At 50.1% G+C, this 16,653-nt stretch overlaps 1 protein-coding gene across 3 annotated transcripts in view; it reads right to left on the bottom strand.

The window, feature by feature from the left end:
* Nucleotides 1–14,660, bottom strand: part of LARP1 (La ribonucleoprotein 1, translational regulator) — a 39,622-nt gene extending 24,962 nt beyond the window's left edge. For 2 of the 3 annotated variants that reach the window (XM_042826253.1, XM_042826252.1), the window contains exons 1-2: nt 14,545–14,660; nt 373–399 (exon numbers count right to left, since the gene is read on the bottom strand). The gene's annotated coding sequence lies outside the window, so the exon portion shown is untranslated. Of the gene's footprint in view, nt 1–372; nt 400–10,294; nt 10,409–14,544 lie in introns of those variants that run through there. The other variant, XM_042826254.1, reaches the window with a different exon arrangement.
* Nucleotides 14,661–16,653: the final 1,993 nt, after the last annotated feature.

A 16,653-nucleotide genomic window follows, 5' to 3' on the forward strand; every position in this document is an offset into this window, starting at 1 on the left:
TTGATAACATAAACACTAACAGCAAAATTCTAAGCTAGGTTTGCATCTTGAGACATCAGTTACACAGAATTAAACCCTGTAAGTTCCAAGACTCTTCAACTATGGAAAACCAAATCCTCCATGCTACAGTGTTTTGGGATGAAAGCAACCTTCCACCAGTTGCAACTACCATCACACTAAAGCACAAATGTGCCTGTTACACAGGACTGACTGTCATAGGAGAACAATAACAAAATATTATAGGATTTTTTTTTTTTTAAATGTCTGCACCAATCTTCTAAATTTGGTTAGTGCTGACTCTGCAAAAAGAGAAGTGCAGGAAAGACATGGAGGAGTGAGGTGTGAAGAACTCCATTTTTAATTAATACATACCAGACTGGCCATCAGCTGGAAATATATCTGCAAAAGAAGAAAGAAAAAAATTAGTATTAGTTGCAGCTGGAGGGCAAATTATATTTAAAAAGTTCCTCCCCTCTTGATTTGTTTGCTTTAGCTAAACAGAGCAAGTATTTTCCTAGTATCCCAAGTTAAATATCAATCTAGCTGGGAACCCACCCCAATTCAACCACTTGTTGCAAGAAAGATTTTGAAGGAGTTAGTGCTTAAATACTTGAATGCATTGCTCTCATTAATAACCTTCTACACAGGCTTCTGACTGACAGCAGTGAAGAACAAAACGACTGCAAAATGTACAAAGTCCCCATCCACGAGGTAGCTGTGTCAACAACTCCACGCTCCCCCTGAGCAGGGTCACCAAACGAAGACCTGCGCAGAGCATCTAACGCAGTGTCCAGCCAGAGGAAAGCAGGGGAAGCCAAGCCAAAATAATAATAATAATAATAATAATAATAATAATGATCAAATGAGCTTTTTCTGATGGTTCCATTCTTTGGAGAATGGGATATACAGCAGACTATGAATGGAAAAACCCTGTTGATAAATGCTTCCTAAGATGCTATGGAAACAGTGTATTTTAGAGAGTAATATGCTACATTTTCTTCGAGGAACTTGGAAGAATAGGGGGAAGGGAGGCTACCAGCAAGCCAAGGTCCTTCTAGGACAGGGGCAGGCCCTTGGCACCACCTTATCGGCTGCCCAAAGCACACATTCAGTTGGAAAGTCACAGAAGTTGCAGCACGAACTACCCTTGGCCAAGGCAATGCTTTTCAGACAGCACTCAACCAATGCAGAAACAGCAAAAACACGCCTCTACTAAAAAGCTGCTATTTCTCTGCCTTTGACAGCACACTGTGTACAAGGCATCCTCAGGAAGGGAAGCTTCTCTGCAGCTGACACAGTGAGAAAACACTCAGAACTCCCTCTGCTATTACGTGTGCTCATGGTTTGAGCCACACTCAAGGCATGATCTCAGGGAAAAGCCAGCATGCCCAGAAAAGCCTCCAAGCACCAGTCTCAATTCTTTGCAAACTGTGTGTTCTACTGCAGTCCTCTACCAGCACATCACCAGACACATGTGAACACCTTGCATTTCTGTTATGGCTACTGATGAGGTCAGGCTCCCGACAACAATGAACAGGAACACACTGTACTTGATCTAACAGGTCCCAAATAAGAGGCAGTTTCTTTATTTCCCTGCTTGGGCAACTTCCAGCCAACATCTTTGCAGAGGAACAAGGTGGAAGCACAAGTTAATGCATACCCCATTTTTTTTTTTATCAGCTAGCTGTACTAAGTACCACCAAAACCAAAATTAACAGATGAAAAAAAAAATAGTAAAAAACAATGGCTGAGAAGGGAAATTTCTCTGTGCCAGCCAAGGCCTGCAGGCCTTGGCAACAATTCTCCTTGCTCCAGCCTGTCCAACCAACTCTCCATGTAATGCCCCAACCTGGCCAGCCACCCACAGAGGCCCAGGGCAGCCCCTTCCAGCAGCCACAACCACCCCCATGTCAGGCAGAAGCTGCAGATGATCCCTCAGGGATGCTTCCTACTGGTCACACCACTGCTGCAGTGCAAAGCTGGCATTCCCTCGAGGCCTCTGTGCTCAGCTCACAGCCAAATCCCCCAGAGCCCTGCTGAGCCTCAGAGATGTACTGCAAGGCTCACTTGGCTTCTCTTGAGATGAGCCATTGTAATTTTAGAGCAGATGTGCTGCTAAATGTGCTGTAGAAAAGCAGTGGAAACTCCTCAGTGGTGCTGGCCAGGGGCAGACACAACTCACATTCACACTCAGGAAGTCTGCTCCCACCCTGACTACCACTGAGGAATGGCATCTGTCCATCCTCTAAGCCTCAGCCCTCTTGCCTAGGAGGCTCAGCCTGTCCAACTCCTCTTACCTATAACCATAGCATAATAGAATTTAAGCAGAGATGCAGAGAGTTGGGTGAGCAGGCAACTTCTTCCAATGCAGAGAAAGAGCACAGTGCAAGCAGCTTGCAGGACATGCTCTTCTGAAACACAGAAGATGCGCATGAAACAGGGCTAGTGAGGGACTGAGGCACGATGCCCCTCCTGGATACCTCCTACTCTACAAGAAAGAGTGACTAGATTACAGATTAGCTTGCCAATTAAGGACAGTACTTCGTATGCCCAAAAGCAGCCTAAATTGCACAGCTCTTCTCTCAAGAAAGTCACGGGGAGAAGGAGGTAGAAACATGCATGGCCAGCAAAGAAGTGTTAGGGCTGCGCTCCAATGGGCCCATTTAACATGTTTCAGTCCTCCTCAATACTCTTAAGGTTCAAAATCAAACACTGAAGTCCCAATCATAGAGACAACGCTAAGATCTTGCTTACACAAAGCCTCAATATTGAAAGCAAACTAGCCCCAAGGATTTATCCCACGACACACACGAACAGTTTCCCACCTGCCTCACTTCCAGGCACCCAAAGCCAGGCACCCAAACATGGGCCAGATGCAGCAGGGGACGCTGCTCCAGAGCAGCTCTGCACCAGCTGGCTATGCTCCCCATGCAGAGCAGCAGCTTCACCCCTGTCTGCTCCACATCTCCCTGCTACACCCAGCCACGCAGTGCTGGCTGGACACATCATCATCCTCGGGCAACTAAAAGGAAAAGGCAAGATAGTGCCAATGTTGCAGTGTGAGCAAGAGAGCCCCAAGAAATTTGGGCCCTGTGGTCTCACATTTCCTTCCCCTTCTCACGCATGGGGTCTTCTGTTTCTCACCGGCCCAAACGCCAGGAAACTTTAGAGCCAATATCTGAACAGAAGGATCACAATGACAACATGCAGTGGAATCTCTGCAGAGGCAGGCATTTCTCAAGCACGTTAACAATCTATTCAGCTCTGTGCATTATCCACGAAGCCCACAGCTCAGTGGGAACCAAGTTCCATCCATCTCCCTGTTATCAGTGCAAGGGGTGGAGGAAAGGAGAGAGCAGGAAGAGGTCAAGGATGCACACTGTAGCAGCAGGATGTTCGGGAGGCACCGAGCATCCCTTTTAAGACTGTCACATGACAGCGTGCATGTGTTACAGGGGTGCTGGCTGTGAGCACCAATACCCAGAGCTGTAGTGCTAACAGCCCAGGAAACAGCTAAATTGAGGACAGTTCTTCCTATTTTAGGTGTGAGTGAGAGGGGGATGGGGGAGTGGGATATGGAATCACAATTTTTGCTTGATGATATTTTTAAACAGAAGAGGAGACCGTATGTTTAACTGGGGCATTTACAAAGAAAAGCTGCTGCGTCTACACACAAAATCCCCTCTGCAGGAGCTATTTGCCCACCACTGCTATGTATCAGATATCTGGGACAGCACCAAGCAGGCTCCTCAGTTTAAGAGCCCACATCTCCCCAGTACCAAATCCAAGCACCTTCACAGGAAGTCTGAACCTACCCGCGCTCCTGCTGCCTCAACAGGAGCAGCTGAGCACACCACATTCATTGCTTCCCAGCTATGGGAACAGTCCTCACAATGCAAACAGCACAGGTAGGGAAAAGGTCCCCATTTACAGAATCCATCTTCTGCTGCAAAGAGACCAGTGTTACCTGAATCTCTTCTCCATCCCCAGGCAACTTCTCAGCTCAAATCTGTAACCTGCCTTCCCCAGAGAGGCCCAGATAGTGCCTGCACAGGCTCCTCAGTTAGTAGCCTCTTCAAAGCAGCACTTAGCAGAGAAGGGGGCGAGGTCTGCTAGAAAGAAGTAGCAAAGCAAGAAACCCAAACCCCAGAGATTAGCATGGACAATTAGGTCCCTCCTGAGGATCTTGCTTGCTTCCTGCTCCCCTCCTTCCTTTCCTGCCAAGCAGGCTCAGGGAGGGTCCAGCCCTCAGCCACCCAGATCTTCCCAGCCCTCCTCAGCCACCAGCTCCAGACAGCCCTGGCTGCAGTACTAAGTCTCCTCACCCCCACAAAGGGAAGCTGAGGCTTGAGATGGGTGAAAGATCCAATCCAGATAAGTCGACCTTGGTCACCAATGTTGGCTTAGGCATTAAGACACCACAAAAACTGTTCAAGAAAAAGGTTAAAGAAAACAACTGCAGAAGCACTGATCAGCTTTCAGATCCGTTTCTCCAGAAGTGTTGGAGCAGACCGTTAGATCTTTGTAAGTGGTTTTCTGATGTCCATCAGAGCAGAGGATCAGCTCCTTCCCACACAGGCAGCCATTATCTGGGGACATCCCATTCACCTGTGCTAAGAGACTAAAGAACAGCAGCCAGCATGAGCTCTGGCATAGATTTTTCACAAACCATGTGGAAACAATTCTTGCAATGAGTTTCTGCTGTAGAAAATCTGTGTCCCAGCTAACTTCATGCACTTGAAAAGGGATGAAGATCTCTGGCCTCAGCAAGCTGCAAGGGAAACACATCCTGAAAAAAATTTACCATCTGCAAAAGAACATTATTACCTGGAAGAGCTCCCTAGCTTTAAGCTCACACTAGGCACTACACTGAATTAGTACCTTAATGCTGATACCAAGTCTCTTCATGCAAGGGAGAGGAGCTTCCCGAGCGAGGCTGTGACTGGCATGTAACTGAGTGCACAGGCACCAATGGGATCAGCACGGGGCTGGAAGAAGTCTCTTCTCCAGGCATCAGAGATGTTCTGAGGAATGCAGCTGGTCAGCTTGACCAGAAAAAAGAGAGTGCTCCAAACAAACAATCCCATGAATCCTGCACTCATATATGCACAGACACATGAAGCATAACTGTAAGGTCATGGCTGTTTTTCCTCCCATCCACTTATCAGTGCTTGTATTGCAGAGAACAAACAATGGATGTTCTCTCCTATTAACCCCTTCTCCTCTCACCCCAAAATGCTGTTCTCAAACCACAAGCCGTAACACCAAACAAAAAGCCAGAGATAGCACGCAGCACCTTAAAGGAAGGAGCAAGAGAAAAGTCTGATGTCTGATGCCACAAAGCATGGCAGCTGACCCAGGTGTCTCATGCTCCTTAATCACAAATAAGCCTCCAGCCTTCAAGAGGTGAGCACAGACAGACCCTACAACAGCCTGAGCCCAGCACAACCTCATCCACCGTCTTCAAACTGTTCTTGAAACTCGTGGGCATTGAACAGGCAATAAAGTTTCAGGCATCATCAGGCAAAATTGATGTGCTTGAAGAGAATCCTGTTGAAACGCAGGAACAATTCTGGAGCAGCCTGGAAGCCAACTGGATCCCATCCTACAGAAACTGATGCAGGAGGGGGTTTCCCTATGACAGGCTTATTGCACACTGCCGTGCTACATGCACATTGGCACATATGTGCTTGCCACACCAGGCAGGGATGTCACAAATCCCTGTGAAAACCCCCAGTCTGAAATTCAAGGCTCTCTCCATCTTAGTGCTGAGGATAAAGGGCCAAGCAGGGAGTCTATAGGATACAGGGGGCAGCACAGTGAATACAAGACAATTAAATCTCTTAACTGAATTACAAATCCTCAGACTTGCAGCCTGTGTGAGACATTTCCCACTCTGGACCAGACTTTAATCAAACACACAGCTTGTCCAATCACCCTCCAAATTTTGTCCTTGCGTGGTTCCACTTCTCCACTGTTAATGAGGTCAACTCAGACGTCAACCCCAAGTCAAGAGAGCTGCCTGCCTGTAATCTAGCACGTCTCCTCCAAATCTTCTTCAAGGCCGTACTTACAGGTTTCATTTTATGTTTTAAAGATGAGGGTCACTTGTATCAAATTCCTCCCTGTACAGAGTGCAAATGTCATATACAGCATTCTCTGTTTTAAGTTAAAAAAAGAAAAAAAAGAAAAAAAAAGGGAGATACAGTAGTTCACCCCCAAGACTGAGAAACCAAAAGAAACCAGTCCCCTTTTTGCTCAGTCCACTACAACACCCTCTGTGCAGTGGATTTCTGCATGCTCAGAAGATGCATTAGATGGTGTTAGGTATTCCCCCGAGCTTTCAAGGTTCAGCTGGGAGTTGGAAACAGAAATTTAATATGATTACAGTCAGGAACATCTCATGCTTTGTCATCTGAGCACATGGCAGGGACATCTCTGTGATTTGCTTCCTGTCTCGTCGGGTGGGATCTCAAGCACAAATATCCCATTGCTTCTTTTCCAGTCAGACTGAAATCTCCTAATGACATTTTTGAGTCCCATTTCTCCACATTTCAGTACCTGCTGCTTCATTGACAACATTCCTCTTCATTTATGTGAGCTGGTATCATTCTTTACACTTTATTCTTTGCTCTGTTTACCCTTTATCTCCATCCCTGCACAGCTTTGTAGCAGGCTTGCCAATGTGGGCTGAACACAGACAGGGTAAAGTGCTTCTGTCACTCCATTACATTCTTTTGTGCTGGGCGAAGAGTATCGCTATCTACAGGCATGTGGAAACTCGATAGTATGGTCCTTATTTTCAGGAGGCCTGTTTTGTGGGTTCAGGGGGGCTGGCACGAACAGACATTGTTCCCGAGCTACGTAAGTATCTGGAAGGGCAATAGTAAATGTATAAAAGCTTTGTAACGAGAATCCTAAGTGTCTTGCAGGAAAAAATTCAGTGTTCCTTCTGCAACATTCCACACACATTAAAAAAAAAAAAAAAGGCAATTTGACCTTGAAGAATCTGAAGAAACTAATTTCCTGCAGTTTGAAGTGAATGGTGGCCTATCAAACATTTAAATCTTACTTAATTACAATTTCTATTTCACTTGTTCACTAGCTTCTTTCATCTGTAAGTGTGCAAATCGGATAGCCTGGCAACTCACATTTGGTAAAGTAATAATTACTCATTCGCAGAACTGACCAGATGCTTCCAAAAGCACTGCTATGATGGGGGAGAGGAAGCAGGGTGAATTCAGTGTGAAAGATGAAAAGGTGTTGCAAATTATCTGGTTAGAGGCAGTGCTAGCTGTTTAACAACGCACCCACCATCCGGCAGCATCTCGGAGTTACCGAGCAGGTATGACACCCCCACCCAAACTCCTCCCCACACACCTTTCTCACCAATAAAACTCTATCCTTTCCTTTTTCTGTGGCTTTTACAATCAGATTCTTGTTTCCCCACATATTTAGTCAGGAAAAACTCACCTCTTCTCTCAGCGTTTCAGACTCAGTTTCTAATGAATCTAGCCCTGAAACCGGCCTATTCTCTCCACATATCATCCAACATGTGACTTGGAAAACTCAGAGGACTGTTGGGAAGGGAGGAGAAGGGGCGAGCCACCCCCTGTGCCCTCCCACTCAGCAGATGGGCCGACCCCCCCGGCGCACGGCCATGCCTCGCAGACTGCAGAGTCACTGCAGGCACACTGCATGCTGCTGCTCAGCTGGAGACGCTCTGTGGTGCGTCGGGGACAAACGCTGCTTCCTTCCTTCCCCTCGACCCCTGGGGCTGCAGTCCCACACCGAAGGACAAACTGGAGCAGGAGATGTGGGGCCAGCATGGAGCACGTGCTCACTGCCCTCCCAGGCTATGGGGCGGAAGCCAAAAGGCCAACAATGAAAAGCACCAGAGATGCTTTCCCTTCATGCCCATTCTCCTGGGGCAGCGATGCCACTCCTGCGCCTTCTCAGAAGCCAGGGCCACTTTGGGGAGTGAGTCAGGATCGCAGAAAGGCAGCTGCAGGCCTGCTGGTCCCAGGCCAGCCCTACTAAAAGCAGCAGGTTACAGCCTGCATCCAGCCACCTCCAGGGGTGTCGGGCAGGAAGCGAGCACACTTCCTCAGGAACACACATCAGGGCACGCTCAGAGGGAACCAGAGTGCCATTTTGTCCATTATGTGAACAAAGGGTGCCTGTGTCACCTCCAAGTACCACCAATACCAGACTGAGCCATAATGATAAACCTCAGCCACAGGCAGCTCCGTTAGGTCTTATCCATTTCTGAAATAAACACCGGCTTCTGTCTGACACAAAGCTCTCGCTCCCAGGCAGGGCTGCCCTGGTCATCTCCCACACACTCCAGTCCGGGGCTATCTGCAGCACAGATCTCCATCGGCCCTTCTGACTTGTGACCATGGAAAGAAATAAGATGATTCCAAGTCCTCAAAAAATCACAACCACCACCAAGTACTGCCTGCCATGCGTTCCCATACAGCACTGCAACAAAAGAAAATGTTGAGGCAAGCTGCTGCTCATAAGTCAGCTTTGCTCCAGAAGGACATTGAAGGTAAACCACTGATAATGCAGGTATTAGCCCAGTCAAGTCACAGTTCCTCTTTCTCCTTGCACGTCACAGCACAATATCCTCAACCACATGTGGCATTAATGGTTGACACTAGCAAAATCCACTGTGAGCTTCATACACCTAAGTGGGGCCAGCTGACTTGCTAAGGATGGCTTCTGCAGTTCGATCCCCATCAGCAGTCTGCTGTTGTCCTGTAACTGGCAGAGCTGCCACGTGCCACGCACTGATCTGCCCAGAAAAGGCAATACTCCCTGCCCCAGAGCCCCCAGGCTGTTGTACAAATATATGCTCTGGTAGAGAAAAGTTCAGTTAGGAGAATTTTCTGGGAACCTGCAATTACAGGATGTGTCTATGTTTGGAAACATGTTGACACTGTATTTGACCACAGTTTCTACAACCCTTTCCCCCCCCCGAAAATGTACATGTTGTGCAGCCTTAGAACTACCATCACACCTAATTTTTCCAGTGCCTTGTGCCAGTTCTCACTCCTCTGCAGCAGCACCCTCATGTGCACCCACTTCTCCTCCCAGGCAATCCAGCCTGAACCTGACCTGGGACTCCTCCCATGGAGAACTCTAAGAATTGATTTGTTTGAGGCCAAATTCAGTTCCTATTTGTTCTGATTACCAATTATTGTTCCCTAAATACACAAACAGTTGCCTTAAGTTCTTACAACTCTGTATTAATTTCTTAGAAGTTCTTCTTTACTTTCTCCTCTTACCTGCTGTAGTCACACACCTTTTGCTGACAGATTTTGTACCGCTTGCTGACAGATTTTCAGATTAGCCGGTTACTTCAGAGCAAGGAGTAAAGTCTCCCAGCTCCGCTCACAGATCACTAAATAGGCCCTAGACCTACAACAATGAGTCTGGAACTGAAGCATGGCCTTGAGACAGCTGCAAAAGCAGAGCTGGCCACATCAGAAACCATGCTTCACACAGTCTTCAGCCCCTGTTAGTATATTAGCAAAGGATCCAGTGCCAAAATGACCAGTAGGTAACACTTTTAAAGGCCAAAACGTAGATGCACATCATAGTCGGGAAGGAACAAAGCTCACCACTCTCATCAGACTCCTGGTAAAAGGAAAGAAAAAACCATGCCCAGCTCAGCTACCCGTGAGATCCATAGTGAGGCACTGCACCTTGGTCTGCCCATTTACTGCGATAGGAGCAGAACTCCTCCAAGAGCTGCGTGGTCACAAAGGACTTTGCAGTACTCTGGCAGTATGCAAGTTTATTTAAGTTTTCATTAAGGTGATGACATTTTTAACCCTTGCTGTTTCTAGCTAGTAACTGTAAGGATTAAAATACTCAACTTGGTCCAGCAGCACAGCTTTCTACTAACACGCACGTTCCCTATTTAGCCAGACAAGTGCTACCACTGAGGTGGTATCTGAGATTCCTTAAAAGTAGCTTCAAGAGTGCAAGGAGAAACCTCATGCTATCCAGGTTGGCATTTTGCATTCCCCGTGAATAATTTCATACTATTTGAGTGAAACAGTGAAAGGATCAGGTGTCATAATTTAAAGCAAGCATACAGCACTGCACCCGGCACCTCAATTCCCAGCTGTTTTTGCACTCTATTTTGCCCTACCAGCAGAACAAAGCCCTCCCTCCGTCCAACGATCCCAGCACAATCCTCCCCATGGTACTACAGGCAATAAAATGCTTAGAAGAGTTATAGAAGTGAAAGAGACTGTTGGTGAAGTTCATCCAGCAATACCTCGTGGCTGGCAGCCTGGAACTGGAGGTTGAGGTGGAAGAAGGCACCGAATCTCAGCAGCTGGGGCCCATGAGTCAGCTCCATGGAGCTGCGCTCCCCCGCCTTCCCGAAACAAACAGCACACGGCAGGGCAAAGGTCCAGCACAAAGCTGAAGGGCAAAGGTATGTGGGGGAGGAATAACACCACCCTGCACATTTGGGGAGCAGCAGTTCCAGTTATCCTCACGCTCGCCAGTAAAACAGGAAGCGTTACTCAAACATGAGTTGTGGGATCGGAACAGCATTTCAGAGAGGAAACTTGGGGTGGTGGGGAGAGGACTGTGCTGCGATAGCAGCTCTGTTGCAACCAACAGCCAAAAGAGCTCCACAATTACATGCCAAGACAAAGCAAGAATTGCCCAACGCTTTGGAAATAGGTGTGTGCAGTTCAGTTCTACCACGCTAGATACCCCAGCAGGCAGATGTGTGCATCTATTCTAAATACAAAGAAATGCCAAAGGTAAAACGAGCTTTCCATACAGCTTATCTCCTGTACTGGATGCTGGCTTCAAGGAAAGCCCTTTGGGGAGTTAGTCATTGAAGGGTGAGAAGCTCATGAATCCATCCTTCCCTGCCTTCTCCTCAGCACCAGTAGCCAGCCCAGCCTGTGTGCTGCCATGTCTGAACAATAGGCAGCCAACCTCCAGTGCTTGCTGCTAGGAACTAAGGTGTGCCTTCTGGAAAGTGCTGCTTATCCTCCCAGTGCATCTGCCAAATGGCAAGCAAGAAACTCTGCTGAGAAACTAAAGCACCTCCTGCATCTCCACTAAGACATACTGAGTTTGCAACCAGGAGAGATGGCATAAAAGTTAGTGCTTAGCAATGGCATTGCCAGTCATTAAAATTTGCATGTTCTTATTTCCAAGATGTAAATGGCTTTAAAAATTAAGAAGTGCCAAGAGCCTTGATGCAACATTTCTTGAAATAAATCCAGCAGGTTTTCAAAACGGGGTGCTGTTAACACCTGTCCGCACCAACGCTTGCATCACTGCTAGCACTGGTGCAGGGCACAACAGAGGAGTACAAAATGTTCCAGAAGGTCGAGTTGTCTTAACCGAAGCCACATTTCTTTATTGAACAATTAGGAGAAAATATTTCAAATTTGGTTTACAGCCAGAAGCGCAAAGCTGTTTTTGTCAGAAAAATGTTTCCTTCTCTTCTGCACATACATTCCCTGCAATTGTGTCTTTGCAAGTCAGGCTGCTGGCTGCATTTATTTACATGATAAGAAGAGACCATACAGCAAGTTGCATGTAACGAGGGACTGTCACACAGACCTTGCTATTTGATGAGAGAGCAAAAATGAGGTGTCATTACCAGCCTTGTCAGCGTCCCTCATAAGCAGTAAGTACTAACACAACCCTTGCCACATTTGACATGCTTATGTGTCTTTTCACAGGTTAAAGGACCTCCCCCTCCTTCCCACTTGCACCCCCAACTTTGAAATGCACACAAACAGAAATACAGTGCACATTGTGACAAGCACCACGACAGATTGCTGGGTGCATCTCTCCACCAGTGCCTGGTGCTCTGCTTACAGCACCAGCAGCACTGCTGTTGTCTAACTCGACCTAATGGTTTCTACCCTTAATGCCACGCAGTTATGCTTTTGGGAGGAGGGGTTAAGCACCAAGGAGAGGCTTTGCTTCAGCGTGCCTTCTTGGAAAAGCAGCAACATTTACTCAAACTTCCCAATACTGACCTCGCTCCCGACCTTCAGAGTGCCCCAATAACATCTGCTTCTGAAAACAAACCCTAATTCCCCCCAAACCAGACCCTGTTATTTCGAATCTGCATCAGGCCTCCACGCATTCATCCTTCCCAGGTGATGTTTAGCTGCAGGAAGTAAAGCTCAAAATGAGCAGAGAGGGATTTGCCAAGCTCTTCCACATCCGTAGTCAGACACGGACGGTGAAAACTCACAGAGATCTTGAGTACAGCTCTGTTTTTCTCTGAGCTTGAGCTCAATTCCTTTACTTTAGTAAGCACTAATTCCAGCACAGATCATTACAGAACGGGTGAACTCCTTAAGGAGCATGTCTTGTCCATTAAATCTGCTCTTCAGGCCTATAATTAATACAATCATTACAAAAAATTAGGGCTTTGAAAGCCTGTAAAACAAGTCATAGAGGGATGCCCGTATCTTTAGAGAGCTGTCCTGATGTTCAATAGTTCCTAGCCTTCCTCGCTACCTCCTCAATAGCAGGATCAGTGCGGGAAACGTTCAGTAAATCAGCACACAAACACCAGGCTGGGAGCACAGCTCAATTGCCAACCACAGTTCCTATGCTAAAAACCTAAAAACATTCGGTAATGCCTTTCCAGAGTTTACGTGTGCTCTATGTGTTTCAAGTGTACAGAGAAGCCACTTTTTTTTTTTTACGGTCTCCTGGAGGTCACTGCAACACCACAGCTCATCTTCTGCACTACAGCACAACTTTTGCACATTCTCACACTCCAGATGTCTTTTCAGAAACATCTGCTGGAAGAAATACTCCTTCCAAATCAGCACAGATCTGGCAGGAGCCTGTGAAGTCTACGAGAAGGCACTCAGGCAAAGGGCCGCTATGCAAGGCCAGCCACCAGCCTGCCTCTCGTGGGAGTTCGCCAGCCGTGCTTGTTTTACACGTTTTCTCTTCTGCTAACGAACCAGGCAGCAAAAGAAACAATGCCCCAAGTGCAAGGGAGCCAAGTGGCAGCGTCTGGGGCACTGCAAAACCAATTCCATTATTTCAACTCCTCCAGGAATACTGGGAGAGCTGGGCCAGGCCCAACAACGTGCTGAGTGTTGCATGTTTATTGCCCACTGTTATGCTATTCCCTCAAAATCATATCAGGCATTGCAGAGTCCCCTCCTCTGCCACATGGTGCCTGCTCAGGCTCCTGAGCCCCCACTTTAGTGTGTTTTAGATGTGCTGCAAGGCCTCTAACTGGAACCCTGGGGAAACGTCTCCTATTTTTGCACCTTTTGCTTGATTCCTAGGGAGTGTTGCCTAAGGAGGCAGCATAACAGAGCCCAGCTCTCACACAAAGGAGCACTGTGAGCAGCTGGATGTCACGCTGCATGCAAGAGGAAAACGCAGACAGCAGCACAGTCCTGGATTTTGTTGTGCATTGCACACACAATGACAAACCACCAAACCATCTGGGCACAGACTTCTACCTGGCACACTGACCTTCTCCTCTACACTACCAGTAAGACAACATCTTTCCAGGTGGAAATTGCAGAGGTGTCCATCTTTCAAAGATCAATAATACCTCCGGTGAATCATCCCACCTAGCCTGCAACATTTCTTGCAAAACATAGCACAGTAGCAAGAAACCTGATGTCATACCTGGCAGCGTGACTGCGGAGCTTGCAGAGATAAAAATATTAGGAATTAACACGGAATTAAACTTCAGCTGAGCAGCTCCCAAGCACAGAATCATAGAGGCTGGAAAAGGCCTCCGAGGTCATCTAGTCCATCTGTACTCGTACCACCAATGCTCCCCGCTAAGCCCATCCCTCAGCACCACATCCACATTTCTCGAGCACCTCCAGGGCCGGGGATTCCAACACCTCCCCGGGCAGCCCATTCCAGAGCCTCACCGCCCTTCCTGAGAAGAAGCTGATCCTAATACCACCGCACCTCCTACCAAATAAACAAGCAAAACGACAAAAAGAAAGAAACGCGAAGAGGCGAAGAAGCGGCGCTCAGCCATTTCGGCTCAGCCTTACGACGGGCGCCGGGGCCTCCGGCAGAGCACGCACGGCCCCGGGAACCCGCAGGGCCCGCACAGCGCGCACGAGGCCTCCGCACGGCACCCCAGGGCCTCCCTTCCTCCCTCATCGGGCCGAACTCGGAGCCGCGCACGTGGGCCGGCGCAGGAGGAGGCCGAGCTGCGTGGGAAATCACATGCCGGGCCGGGGGAAGCCACCACGTTGCCTGCGCGGCGGCGGCGGAATGCTGGGAAGGGGAGGCCTCCTCCCGCCCGCCCGGCCCAACGAGCGCGGCCCGCACCGCGCCCTCCGCCCGCCTCGGGCCTCCCCCCGCCGCATGGCCCCGGCCCGGCCGCTCCCCTCCCCCTCTCCCCGCTCGCGGCCCGGCCGGTTTCCCCCCTCCCCCCCCGCCGCGCTCCCTCAGGCCGCACGCCGTGCCGCATGGCGCTGCCGGTCGGGGCGCGGTCGCCGCCGCCGCACCCCCGTGTCCCTCCTCGCCCCCCGCACCCACCTGGAGGCGACTGCCCGTTGACCGCCAGCGCGGCCGCGTTCTTCGTCCAGGGGTTCACCTTGGGCGGCGGAGCCTCGATGAACTCCCTTCTCCCCGCTCCGCCGCCGCCCGCCTCGCCGCCCTCCTCCGCCTCGCCGCCCGCCCGCAGCAGGCTCTCCTTCTCCTGGTTGTTGCTCTCCTCTTTCTGCTGCTTGGCGCTGGGCGGCCGCTGAGCCGCGGGGCCGCCGTCGGGGCCCATGGGCGCTTCGCCCTTCTCCCGGCCGCCGTCCTGCGGCGGTTTCAGCACCAGGGCGCGCTCCTCGGCGGGCAGCAGCGGGGCGCCGGGCAGCAGCGCCTCCACCTGCGTCGCCATCTGCGCGCCCCCGCCCCGCACGGGGGGAAGCGCCCCCTCAGCGCACTCACACGCGCACGCGGCGTTTCCCCCCCCGCCCCCCCCCCACACGCGCAGCGGCCGCCGCCGCAGCAATATGGAGACGCGCGGGGACCACGCGACTAGCCGCGGGGGCGCGCGCCGCGCAGCGCCGCCCCGGCCGCGCGCGCGCGCACACACCCGGCCTAAGGGGAGGGGAAGAGGGGAAAGGAGGGGCGGGGCGCGCCCCCGGCCGGCCGGCGGCGCGCACGTGCCTGATGCAACGCCCGGCCGCGAGTGGGGGCGCTTAAAGGGGCCGCGGGGGCTGCTGAGGCGGCGCGTGGAGGGGATGGGGGGTGGGACCGCTGCGATGTGCTCCTCGCAGCCCCCGGCCGGGTGGCTGGTAGTGCAGGAAGGGAAGCTCCAGAGGAAGGTTGGGCAGCGTGTAGGGGTGAGAGTGCAACGGGAGGGGTGTTGTGAGGCGCTGGTCGTTGCCCGGCTGTAGGAGCGTCGCTGCTGAACTGATCCTGGGGGCTGTGATGGCAGGAGGCTTCGCAGTTCTTCGCCATCGGGTGGCCGGGCGTTAGAATGGTGTCTGTAGGGCAGTGGCTGTGGAACCGAGGTTGCCAGAGTTCAGGAAGCATCTGGACAACGCTCTCAGTCATACGGTCTGATTTTTGGGTGGTTCTGTATGGTACCCAGTGATCCAGAGTCCCTTCCAGCTCAGGGTGATCCTGATTCTAACTGAACTGAGACAAGGGACACCCGTGGTTCCATAGCAGATTCTCTTCTCCATCAGGGGGACACAAAATCAGGTGGCTGATGATCACAGGCTGTGTCTATGGCACAGCACGGAGCTGTGTTAGTGAGGGTAAGGGGGACGGTAAGGGAAAAGCTCTGCAGCAGAAGGTGGTGGGCATGGAACGGGCTGCCCAGGGCAGCTGGCACAGCTCTGAGCTGCCGGAGCTCAAGGAGCCTTGGCTCTCAGATGTAGGGATCTGAATTGGATGGTGCTGTGTGGAGCCCGGAGTTGGACTCAGTGATTCCTGTGGGTCCCTTCCAACTCGGGATGCTCAGTGACTTTGGTGAAGGTTAAAGGCAGCAGGGCTGGGAGGATGGCTCACGGCCCAGAAGGGCAAATAAGGAGCCATCAGAAGGCTGATTAGTGACCGCAACCAGGAGAGGTGGCTTGGTGGCTGTCATAGGGTGACTACACCACGACGTCAAAAAAACATGAAAAAGGCAAGTGTGAACCTCAAATGCATCAGAAGCTCTTTATCCCATTAGTGAAGGCACTGATGAGCCTTCCTGCAGAGCAGTGTGTGTAATTGTGGTTATCCACATTCAAGGATGATGAAATGGTGTAAGGACTACAAAGATGATTGGAGAATGCAGTGTGTTTCATGGAAAGAGATTAAAGGAATAGCTTTTGTAGCCCGGCAAAACCTGCACACTTTCATTTGAGGAGGTTAAAATACTTGATTAACCCCTAGCTAATGGAATGTCGCTTGGTCATGACTGTCTCTAATGCCCTCAGTCCTTGTCCCCTAAAGCAGCAGGCCAGCCAGAGTCCAAATCCTGTGTATAGTTATGCACAACTTATACATATATGAAAAGCAATGCATAATGCTAAACCTGCACTATTGTTATCGTTTAACAAGACTTTTCTGATTCACAGTGTCTCTTTATAAATTAAACCAACATTGATAACAAGCTTCACACTGGCCTTTTCCCTTCAGTGAGCACACTGCCTCATTTGT

This window comes from Centrocercus urophasianus, unplaced genomic scaffold (genome assembly GCF_019232065.1).
Source record: "Centrocercus urophasianus isolate 14NV4802_14NV808 unplaced genomic scaffold, USGS_Curo_1.0 seq_26, whole genome shotgun sequence".
Taxonomy (NCBI): Eukaryota; Metazoa; Chordata; class Aves; order Galliformes; family Phasianidae; genus Centrocercus; species Centrocercus urophasianus.